General features: G+C 43.8%; 2 long non-coding RNA genes across 2 annotated transcripts; both read right to left on the reverse strand.

The window, feature by feature from the left end:
• Positions 1–320: 320 nt before the first annotated feature.
• On the reverse strand, positions 321–8,577 carry LOC143214472 (uncharacterized). Its single transcript, XR_013010159.1, has 6 exons — positions 7,573–8,577; positions 5,428–7,167; positions 5,152–5,355; positions 3,693–3,769; positions 3,355–3,546; positions 321–2,147 (listed from the first exon to the last, which is right to left on the reverse strand). It is a non-coding gene; the product is annotated as an uncharacterized LOC143214472 (long non-coding RNA).
• Positions 8,578–8,644: 67 nt separating this feature from the next.
• Positions 8,645–10,119, reverse strand: LOC143214471 (uncharacterized). Its single transcript, XR_013010158.1, has 2 exons — positions 9,288–10,119; positions 8,645–9,209 (listed from the first exon to the last, which is right to left on the reverse strand). It is a non-coding gene; the product is annotated as an uncharacterized LOC143214471 (long non-coding RNA).
• Between the last annotated feature and the right edge of the window lie 2,338 nt (positions 10,120–12,457).

The raw sequence follows: 12,457 nt of genomic DNA on the forward strand, positions 1-12,457 counted from the left end.
CGAGAAAAGAAAATAGCCGCCGGGAGGGAGGCTGGGATCGTGGACCTCGGGAACTGGACAATTCGTCATTAGTAAACAAATAGTTTAGCGACCGGTCTCGGGTCAGGCCTACATAAACTAAACAACAATAAGCCTCCGAGGAGAAAGAAATACCGACTCGCTACCCTTCGAGGTTCGCACACCTGGCTTCACCTTCGTAGGAGTTTACCTGCACGGGTGGGTGCTGAAGAAGTCAGGGGCGTGTGTAGTTCGTCCGGCACCACGACCCGCACCTGGACCAACGCCGATTCATTTCGACCATTAACGATCTCACACGAGCTCCGACATTTTTTGATTGCATAATTAACTACCTCCATTTTCTGAAATTTTATAAAAGAAAATTTGTGTTCAGTGTATATCTACATTTAATTTAGTGTATAATTATTTATATTTTTCTAGTTCAATTCCATGCTCCCATTTATAACACACCAATTCTTGCGATTACATTAGGAGCCAGTACGATCTAAATCGCTAAAATAAATAAAACAATTATTTCCAAGACAATGCAAGAGACCAAGTTTTCTTCACAGGAAGAGCTTTTCAGAAGTGCCAGGTGCTTCGGGGCCCAGGTACGCTCCTGTTGGACCTTAGGTTTTAGTTTGGCTGAGATTTCTCCACCTGACCGAGACCGATCGGTGTTAAAAGGAATTACTCGGATTCATTCGTCACCTCGAATTTCGGAACACGACTCATGCCAGAGACATCTTTCGAAGTCTTAGGAAAAGGGCGTAACCGAGTGCTATGTTCTCTAATCATTCGACACTAATAGTCCTCGGGTTTCTCGTACCTCCCGATCCATCGATTCTTTGTTCACCGATTTCGATTCAGTGATATCCGGAGAACGAAAGGATCGCTCGATTGTATCCGAAATTTTTTTCAACGTTTATCCAAGACACGTCCACGCTACTTTTGTTTGACCCGAACAAGATGGTTCTGGTTCTCGCCCGGGCAGCCGAGGCTATTTGCTCAGGAGATTCCTATCGGGCTTGTGTAACTACGGAGTTCACGTGAACTGCGCTGAATTACCAATCACCGTTTCCTCTGGCTAATCGCTGCTCATTTTCCTTTCGACAGTTGGGACGCGGGAGATCTTCAAGAATGTAGTACAATTATTTTCTAGAAGATTTTTAACTTCCTTTTTAATACGCAATAATCATAGGAAAAAGTCTATAGTCTGTCGGTAAGTAATTTGTTAATTGACGAGACATATTTCTTAATTTTTCCGCTTTCGGTAGAATCGTTTGCATCTCTTGCTAGGCGGCGGGCAATGTGAAATATAAAAATCAGTTTCTAGCCAAGGGCGACTGGATCGGGGGAGACTGGTCGTCCCTTTGTCCACCTAAGATCCTTGGTCTTTGATCCTCCCTAAACTACAGGGAGAGGAGCATCTCGATGGTCCCCATGGCGAGATTAGCATGACAATGCGCTCACCAGCCACTCATTATGGCCGTCCGTGATTCGGCGTTCCGTTGCAGCGTAAAACAAAATTCCAGCCCACGAAGGTCTTGGTGCACAATAGGGGTTGACACCTTTCTTGATTCAATCGTTCCTGGTGTTCACCGTAACGCGTCCTCTGTGCTCCATACCTTCCCCCTCTCCCCTATCCCGGTTTAATTTTATTCCTAATTTTCTTTCTCTTTCTTTCGCTTCTTCCGTTCTCTATTACCACTGACATCATCTCTTGTCCACCCTCTTCCAGAACGACCTAGCTCCGTCTCCCACGGCTCATTCTTTCGCCGAATGAATACCAAAGATGGATCGCTTCCCTCTTTCACAGCTTCGCCTCTCTCCCGCTTTGTTGTTCCGAAATCGCATGATTTTCGACGAATTCACGCATTTCACCGGGACAGATACGCTCGCACAATGACCCTGCGTGATCACCGGTCTAGCTCTGTCCCTGATAGATCATTATCGGCATCCAGGGAATCGATTTATTCTCGACAGAGCTGCAAACCCCGCGTGTTTTGGCCAGTCACGATGCGACACTTCCTCCTCGCAAATACCTCCTCCTTCCACCGCCTGCCGTTGCTGTGAGAACCATCCTCCTTAGCATCTCCCGCCTTTCGTTCATTGCAATTGTCATCACCCACAGAGGACGTTCATTCTTGCTGCAAACGTAATAAAACTTTATCTAATTGTTTGCATATATTGTACCAAAAAATTTTATAGAAACAATTAAACCGACTCCAATAAAACGCACTAAAAAGTATGAAATAATTTCCATTTAATTTATGTGAACACACACGAACTTAAATACAATACAATCTTTTCGGAGGCGGCGCAAAATTGAAAATTTTCGACATTGGAAATTACGAACATCCTTAAATTCTTCTACATGCTTTCACGTATTAATGTATCTTCTCTTCCCATCTACTGATTTCCAAGTTCACCATATTCCAATGAAATCATAATCAGCAACATCTGTCATTTGGAAAATTTTCAATTTTGCGCCGCCTCCGAAAAGATTGTATTGTATTTAAGGATGTTCTGGAGGTACAATGGGAGACAAAAGTACAAGAAATTCGAAATCCATCAATACATGGCAATGAAAGCGATTCATGAGTATATTTTGCATTAAACTTTTGCGAATACTGTACCCTCTGTAGCTATATTCAGTGGCCTACACTTGTCACGTTTCCATGCTAGTGAGAGACAACACGATAAATTTGACGTTTTGTAACAATTTATAAATTTTTTCCTCTGTACCTGTTTAGTGAATCCTAATAAATTTTGAACATAATTAATTACATAATTTTTACTACATATAAAAAGAAAACTGGAGTTTCAAGTTGCGTTTTTTCAAGGTTTAAATAGGGTTTGAAGTGGAATTTTATGAATTCTCCATAAGAAGACGTGTTAAAATGTGCAAACTTTAAGTTGCTATAATTCTTAAATGGTGCATTGAATCGAACACAAACTTTGGTAATTGCATTAATTTAGTAAGAATTATATCTTGTCAAATTTTCAAAAATTTTGTTGCGTTTTTATATACCTCCAGAACATCCTTAAGTTCGTGTGTCTTCACATAAATTAAATAGAAATTATTTCACACTTTTTAGTGGAACGAGCAGAATTTGTAGAACACCGTAGAAAGAACCGTAGAACACAAAGAATGAAAAAATGCAAAATTTGTTTTCAAGGGACCAATCGGGAGACATACCCTACAAAATGCAGAAGGTTTCGTCCTGATTGGTCCATCCATCTCGGCGTAATCGGTGTACATACATAGAGAAAAAAGCCACATGCAGATCGAATCGAGTAAATTCCTCCTTCTTCGAAGTCGGTTAAAAAATAATGTTGTTCGAATAAAATTACCGAGGTTATTATTTTAAACTATTTGATTGAACATCAGCCGCATATGATCGGAATCCATTGTCTCGTTCCGCCCGATTCGCATTCGAGCGACAGAAAATCCACAAAGTCCACTCCCAGGAACATGAACGGTGAAAATCCGACGGAATCTCAAATTACGATGATTCGGCGAGCAGCGGAGCGCACCGCAGGTGTCTGGCAAAAGGTGCATAAAGGGGATGCAGATAGAACGATACAAAAGAGAAGCTCGATATTCACGAGACCAAAGGGAGCATAATGCAGATCCCGAATTTTCGGAAAACTCCCGAACTAATCGACGAGAACGACACAATCAGGCTTACCTGATGGACCGTCCCTTTCGGCCACCGTGAGAAACAGTTTTTGAAGTTCCCCGAAAGCCTCCGGGGGGAAAGGGAAGCTAGAAGAAAACATCTCTGTAGGCTCTGCTTCCTGGAAGAATTAACTGACGAGAGGAAATGGAGTGTGGTTTGTGTGTGTTGTACCAGTGAAATTTTCTTCCACGTTTTTGCCACTTGAATTTCCGCCTGAATATTGCACTTGCAACAGCGAATGTTATTACTAGACTGCGGACTTTATGCATTTATAACAAAAATTGACACGTAAAGTTTAAAGCAGCGGACATATTTAAAAAATTTAAGAACGTCAACGTATCAGTTTCAGTTTAATAAATTAATTAAAACAAGAAAGAAATTTTTATTTAGACTCTGTGTCTTGGAATCGACGCAGACATTTTTTTATTTTCCATAAAGATCCGCAGTCTACTTATTACTTTTGATCTGTAAATTGTTTAGATGAAAATAGCTTGGAAAAAAATTTTGTACTAAATTTTTCCTTTATTCGAAATTGAATCAGCTTGAAAATGTTCAGAATGAAATGCTGTTCTTACGTAAGTAAGGGAAAAGTACAGGTTGAAATTAATTCGCGAAGGAAGAAAGAAATTTTCTAATATCGCCGATCGATATGTATAGCCGAGCACATTGGCAATAATTGTAAAAAGTGAAGGATGAACTCTATTTCCGGAACAATTATGTCTTAATTATAGTAGGGGCGCATGCAACCTTCCCTCGCCCTATAATTAATATATACACCAGGATAATTATAGAGCACATTTAAATTACTAATAAATGACAGCTTCAAAGAATTTTATCGGCATTCTTAATACAAAGACGAATATCCAGAACGCTTGCGGCTTTAACAAGCCATTTACTTTAATCCGTGATAAACTTAAGGGCTCTCCATAGAACATCTAAAAAGAATCTTAAGTGTTACTTCAACATTTTAAAGGCAATTTCTTCTCATTCATGACTCGCTAAAGGGCAATGCAAATCTTTCCTTTTTAGTGGGTTTTAACATGAACTCGAAGTATTAACAACATACCTAATTTGCAATGCATATACTGAACAAGACGCCGTTCAAATAAACAGCGAGAGTCGATTCTGATTAAAGCGGTTAATTTACATCGTAAGGCGTAAAAATATGTACTGAATAAAGACGACTATAATATTATGGGACGTCGTAGAAAATGTTGGGTATTGACGATTATACTTCGATTTTGATATTATTAAAAATGTCGATATGTTCCCTAAATTTTCAAAATTTGGGCTCCATGCGCAACCCAAAGGCATCGTCGCACAACTTTTAGATTTTGATCCTATCGTTAGAACGAACGTTTTCGATTTCGAAAAAATGTGTCATCGATCCGGTCTATTGTAATAATACTTCTATTAATTTCTACGGTGAATCATTTCGAAAGATCGTTGGTCTACTTTGAATCAGCACCTCGTGCGTCTTCTGAATATCGGTTCTCTCGGCCCCGTCTCTTCAAACACGTATTTCCATGACAATGGGGCGCTCGCAGGAAGAATAATTAAGCTTGTCGTAATCGTTCAGCACGGACTATGGTCAACGCGACGCATCAGCGTTCGGTCCTATTCAGTGGCATCGTAAGAATTCCCATCAGCTGCCACCGGCTCCTTCTTAAATCTTCAAGTACAGAAGGGGGACATTAAAAGAAGGGTCTCCGAGGGTGGCGAATTAATTTATGCAATAACGTACCGTCGACGACGCGGTACCGAAACTCATTTCTTTGACCAGGTGATGACCGGTCCATGTCGCAACGGGCGACCACCCTTAAAACGTCGCTCACTTCCCTCTCTCTCTCTCATTCTCGTTTTTTCTCCCTTCCGTTAACTGCCAAGGCGTGTGAAAATTCACGCTGGCCTTTTGTCTTCGTACGTTTCGCTCCCCGGACAGTTTCATTTAGTTTTCGACTCTGCCCCTCGAGCGTTGTTTACCTGGCTCGGCTGACGTTATCTGTGAATATCCCCACGATAAAAATATGATGGCTGCGGAAAGGAACGCATAAACGTGCCAGCGACGCCGGAAGGAGGAAATCACAGGGAAATCGTAGTAAACAGGGAACTTTCAAAAATATAAACGACTATATTACGTTCGTATTGTTATTCCGAAAAAGCAGTTCCTCGACCCGATAAATACTCTTGTTTGCGGAGAACTGCCCTGGTTTCGGAAATTTTGAATTGCCCCCGGCGGCTTATACAGAATCCGCTCCTCCAAATTTTTATAAAATTCTTTCGCGTGCGGAAAATATTTTATAATTACGTAAAGCTACCAATATTAATAGAAAAATTTTAAGGTTAATTTCTGGATGATAAATATGATACCCTAACGACGTTCATCTTCAGGGAAGATAGATGTATTGGAGAGACGAAATCTGTAACGTCCGTGAGACCATGGAAAACGCAAGTTTATCTCGAGTCCCGATCTGTTATCTTATTTACTCATGTTTCTCGTTTTCTACCGTAGGGTGAGCCACGAGACAATGCGAGCATCGTAATCAACCGTGAAAATACCGAGGTGCCCCTGAATTCGTTAATCTCCTTTCTTTTAGTTTCGCAGCCGTTGTTTAGGGTGCTGGTGATACCTTCACGAAAGAGAAGATTCACCACAATGCTCTTTTGTCTAGCCCTTCTCGCCCCAGTTTTTCGGTGCGTGGCCAGTTTGGGCTTTCCCTTCGACACGGTATAATTGAATTGTCGACCGAACAGTTTCTTCGTATTTCATCGACGACTGTTGCACCGAACGGTCGCACGGCTACTTAGCTAGACGAGCATAATTATGATAATTAAATGGAATTTTCCTTCAGCGATTAGTAGTCAAAAATGGGTGAGCGCAATTTAAAGCAGTGGATATAAAAGATTCAAAGACGTCAGTGTATTGGTTTCAGCTTGATCAGATAATTAAAAGAAGATAGAAATTTGGATTTCGCTCCTGTGTCAAAGCTCGCTTATGACAAAAATGGGCACGTAAATTTAAAGCAGCAGACACGCTAAAAATATTTAAGGACATCAATGTATCAGTTTCAGTTTAATGGAATAATTAACAGAAGGGCACAATTTTTATTTGGCTCCTGTGTCCTGCCTTCGAGATGCACAGTCTAGTGATTATCGATGGGCAATGTTGTCTCGACCGGACGCCTAATAAATAGATCACCAGACCAAGCCGTCAAAAGAAGTCATTTTATCCAGTGCAATAGGTTTACGGATAAAAGGGGACCTGCTATTAACGTTGTCTGCATTTCGGAACGCTCCTTCTAGATGTGTCATAGGGAGAGTCAGAGCTTCCCATTCGCCATCTAAACTGGGCGAACGCCTCGGGTTCAGAGAAACGTCGAGCCAACGAAATCCGGAGGAGTTTCGGTTGCGCGGGATCACGTCACTATGTCGAAAATACTACGACGCATGGGATCCTTGTGCTTTCGGCGGCATTGGACCAACTCTGAAAAGAGAGAGAACGACACGTGGTCCCCATTCATGGTTGCCGGTGGTACACTACTACGGATCGAGCATGTTAGCTGGAGGTCGACCACGAAGTGGAGGTCAAAGGGAGTGACGGAGAGAGGGAAGAGCATAGGTGGTGGGTAAAGGGTACCAGTCACTCAGTATAGGTAAGGGTGAAACGAAGAGTCAGTGGGGCTGTCGCAACCACAGGGATAGTACAGTCCAGTACCACTGCTACTATACCACCACCACCACCACCACCACCACAATCACTACTACGGACATAACCATTGTAACCGCTCTAGTTCGAGGGTAGGTGGTGGTTCCGACCTTGTGTCGGTACACGCGTCGCGATTCTACGGCGTGGTCATGGAGGGCTATAACCCTGGGCTGTAAAACTTACCAGAATCCAGTTCAGTCGATCTAATAGCCACCCCTTTCGCATCGAGAGCGGAGCGAGCCGACTTCACTGGGTCATGACCTCGCCACAGATTCTTTCGCTTTTCGATCTGTCGACGGCCCTTTGCAAACACGCCCGCGAGCGCATTCCTCCGCAAGGGTGGACAATAGGGGCGGTGGCCGTTCCTGTCCGCACCCCCCAAACAAATGCTGAAAAATTATATAGATGAAGATCAACGTATCTACAAGAAGCATAAGAATGGTCCTAAACGTCGTCAATTGTCGCATACGAAATATCTCCGAGTGCATAGGTACATTGGTAGTCGATCTTTCTCCGCTCCGTTGATTCATCTCCCCTGGATGCAGCCCGGGACAAGTACCAACACGAAGGTCAACCTCCTTTTCCTCCTCCCCGGCGTTATTTCGTTTTAGAGTCCGGCCGGAGGATTTTGAACGATAAATACGCCGCGCGTATAACTCAATATCAGGCCATAAAAAAAAGGCGGCAGGCAAAAATGCCGGTGGATCGACTTCGAGGGCAGTCCGAGGAGCGAGGCACTAAAGGGGGAGGATATTAAGAACCACCGCAGATCTTGTATATAAGAATCCGCGGTACAGATGGAAGAGAGGAAGGAGAGAGGCCCTGAAACGAAGAAGAAGGAACGATGAAAGGGAGGATAGTGGGAGGATAGAGTGTGGCAAGGGAGACGGAGGCAAGGATGCTCACGTATGAAGCAGGACCTCATAACTCCTTATAATGTCCTCTTCTGCGAATGCCTAGCATACACCCCCGTTCCCGTGCGCCGTCTCAGGGAACACCGTGAACACACCATTGACCCTCTTCTTCTTCCTCTTCTTCTTCGGCTTCTTCTCTGCTTCCTCTCCTTCTTCCTCCACTTCCACGTCTTCGTCGTTGTCGTTGTCGTCGTTCTCGTATTCCACGCGAAAGTGTGGGTGGTTTGTGTATATGCGCTATAAGGCCTGGCCTGTGCAGCCTTCTTTTGCTCCCCGGGACCCCTTTCTGCCCCCCACCCCCTTCACGTCTCTCCCAACCACCCCCCACCCACTTCATGCCCTCCACCTCTTCCCTCGGGAGTCTGTGTACTTTTATATGCCCTTCCATACCTTCTCCAAGGGAATAAGAGAGTTAATCTTGATATAATGGACGCGACTGTCGCGGCCCACAAGACAATAGTCCAAGATATATCGTTAGCTTCGCCCTTTCGCATCTCGGCGCCATTATACTGGCACGCTCGATTCTCTTTCTTCTTCGTTTTCTTCCATTTCTTATTTCGGCTTCACGGGGTGTTACGACGCACTCTCGCTTTCGAGGCAATGATAATGCGAGTCGCGGTATATGCGCCGCCCGATGCTTTCGATTATACATATGCCGACTGGAATGTATACCCGGCTACCTTCTCCACTGAATCCCGCGTCCTCTCCCTTGGATCTTTTTCGCGGCCTATTCCAACCCAATTGTATTATATTTCTTCGCTCCCCGAATCTTAGCGTCGTGTGATGGTAACTGTTGAACCCCTGCACCTACCCGCTCCACCCGTCACCTCTTTCGAATTATTTGTCGCGAAGCTTCCCTCAGGTCGTTAGCTGTTTTTCACGGCGTTCCGTGAGGGTAGGAAAACACTGAAAAGAACAAAGAATTTGAAATTGTCCATGTATTATTTCTAGCTTACTGAAGTTATTAAAAAATGTTTATTTTACATAAAGATCCACGGTCTAGTGATCAGCGACGGAAAACTGGTAGAGACGAGAACCAGAGGTAGGACAAAGAAGCAAGACGCAGATCCGCGATCCACATTGGTGGAACTCTTAAAGGCCTCGCTACTTTCTCTCCATCTTCTCGCCAGCAGACTCCCCCGCAAAATCATAATCTGATCTCGTATTAAGGATCTCCTCTGCCCCTTTCGGCCTGTCCCGGCTCTCCCTCCCCACCCCGGCCGTGTTCCTCTATTTTTATGCAGATCAGAAGCGAGCGCCCTGAGGTGGGAAGCTATGCTATAAACGCTTTATAATCTCGATTTCGCTGGCTCTCGTACGTGCCGTTCGTTTCGAAGGGCAGCTGATGCTCTTGGAGATCCACGTACATGCTCGTGACTAAAATCGATTAATCCAAGAGAAAATGAGGGACCGCGGGAGAGCAGCAGGTCTTTGATCGCGAAGATTGACGAACGAGATTTTGTGTTGTAAACAGGTAAACGATGGCTCACCGACGGAGAGGTGGCCAGTACTCATGGAAATTACGCCGAATGGCTTCGAAGGGATCCAAGGCCCGATGCTCTATGCTGCGTAGATCTGTAATTTTATACAGTTAAGTTGGCATAAGCCGGCAACCGTTTCACATAAATCATGATCGGCCCGGAACGCATCGGGAATGGCTGCCCAATCAAAAATGTTACAGCAGCTTTCAATGTATCTCTGACCAAACGTTATTCCTTCAATTTTTCCAATGACTGTTATACGCTTTTTTATATCATTCTTAAAGTTATAAAAGAAAGAAAGAAAGTGTTGTAGGATGGATGTGTGGAACGCCCAAAAGGTAGTGCCGGGATTAATGTATGCATTTTATTATTTTTTTATTCCAAGTTGATGATGGAGGAGCAAGTTCTCCTTCATGAAATTGCTACCTGGAGGAACGATGGCCACGTTTTTGCCCCGTCAAGGCGTCGAAACGGAAGAACAGTGTCCGTTAGTGACATTCATGGGGTCGCATTAAACGCATTCAGACGTTGGTTAATAATGAATTAACCACCCCTGGGTCCGTTGGCCGAGAGGCGATGGCCAGGACATGCGAGGATTTTCGCTGCTCCTTCTTTCATACAATGGCTTCCGGGCTCGTAGCATCGCTTCCCGAGGGGAGAAATTATCCATGAAATATTGAGGGACCTTGCGAGCATTACCCTCGCTTCAATTGCATTGCGAATACCACGTAACCAGCACTTATGACATTCAAGTCAAACGTACAGGTGGGCCAACTGTAATTCTATAGTTCAGGATCCTTCCATCTTCTACATTGTCGTGCAATTCACAATTTTGCCTAAAGTCTCTTCACCGGTAGCAATTTGTACTTCAGCACGGTCGGGGTCAATGTCCTCGCAAGCCATCGATTACAAAAATGTCGCAACTCCAATGCCAGAGAAATGTAAAGATTCCTTATTTTCTTTTTTTAATAGTTAATGATGTTTATCAGATTGTCTTCGTACTGAAAAATTTATAGAAAAGTTCGCCTCCATCGATGCATGATGAATAAAACAGCGGTAACAGAATAAAAGATTGCGGAGCGTACAAGGGGCGTCATTCACGGTCGAACTATTTGAAAATCTAAATAAGTAATCGCACGAGCTATGCAGAAAAGATAAAGGACGTACACGCGACACTTGCTCCGCCATTCTCCAAATTGGAAACTACAGGATCGCCGGCGCGATTCCGAAGAAAAGAATTCGAGGAAAACAAGGAGTAATTCTTCGGGGGGGTAGCTCCTTAAAGAAATGTTCCCGGTCGTCTTTGTCGTCCGCTTGAATTTCGAAGGTTGCATTAATAACTCTCGAGCGAATACGAACAATTGTCTCCGACCAGTAGCAGCCAAAAGTGTCCATTATTTTTCTCCGACGAAAAGAGATTCCCAAGTGGAAAATCGGCCAATAGATTCCGAAATGTTACTGGCCGAAGAGACTAAGGGCGACGATGTCGATCCGGTTGTCTGTGTGAGTGCGGGGGAGTGGAAGGTCGATAGTAGTGGTGATAGCGGTTATAAGAATCTACTTGCCTGCACAGCAGCGTATTTTGAGGGCGCCCTTCTTCTTACGGCATCTCGAAGGGGTAGTTGGCATGGCCATTAATTCATCTGCTCGTTGATTGCCTACCCCCTCTTGCATCCCCCACTCCGTCCAAGACCATATCTCCGCACTTTTCTAATTAATTTCTAACTCGAGGTTGCTCCATAGTCCTATTGGTCTAGACCCCCACCACCGCACCGTACTCTTCGTGCGCTTCGCAAAGAGTGAGCAAGAGGGATGAACGGAGGAGAAGAGTAGGGGGAGAAAACGCTTGTCGTCACTTTTATAGGTTGGTGTGATCGATGCGAAGACAACAGCAGAATGTAGCGACTACGTTCTGGGGATATTAGAGCAGCCTGTTTCCTAGTAAACCCTTGTTAATTTTTGGTTCGGGTTACAGCTCGGATCGAATAAAAGGATATTTCGTGCTTTCCCTGCTTCGTTAACGGATAATAAGACCTCTTCCGTTTCGTTTATCGCTTATTCGGCTAATGCTTGCCTCGAGAGAACGAACCCAAGCTGTTCTTCTTTATTGATCCCTTCTAATTGCTTTCTCTAATTACTGTTACTTAACAAATCGAATCGATGAACGATCATCGATGCGACGCGGACGAATGCGTTGAGTGATGTTTTGAATAGCGTGACCGAGTGCATAATTTTGAAAAACGACGTATGTTGAGACGCATACTATAATTGCACGTAGTGGAATTCCGCTGTAATGGATGGCAAGTTAAAGTACCAACTGGGTCTCATAATTCTACTGAAATATCTAATTAAGGCATTAATGTAATGCCACATCGCGGAGAACGATTCATTTGAGGTTAATTACTGGCCGCATCGTTGTTAACATGTCAGGCTAACGTGAGAACTCATTTCCCTTTCGTACTATAGTACGTGGCGAGCGTTATCAGATCTCTTTCATCGGAGAATTTTATGCGGTACCAGTTTAGCCGGCGGAAATTTCATTCTTTTACGTTTGACGATCGAGCTGATGGAAAGTTGCACTACATTTACAAACACATGCAAATAGGGAGTTATTTACTATCTAAAAGCTTCAAACATGATTTAGATCGACTATTTTGCATTACTTTAGAAAAA

Source organism: Lasioglossum baleicum, chromosome 12 (assembly GCF_051020765.1).
Source record: "Lasioglossum baleicum chromosome 12, iyLasBale1, whole genome shotgun sequence".
Classification (NCBI taxonomy): Eukaryota; Metazoa; Arthropoda; class Insecta; order Hymenoptera; family Halictidae; genus Lasioglossum; species Lasioglossum baleicum.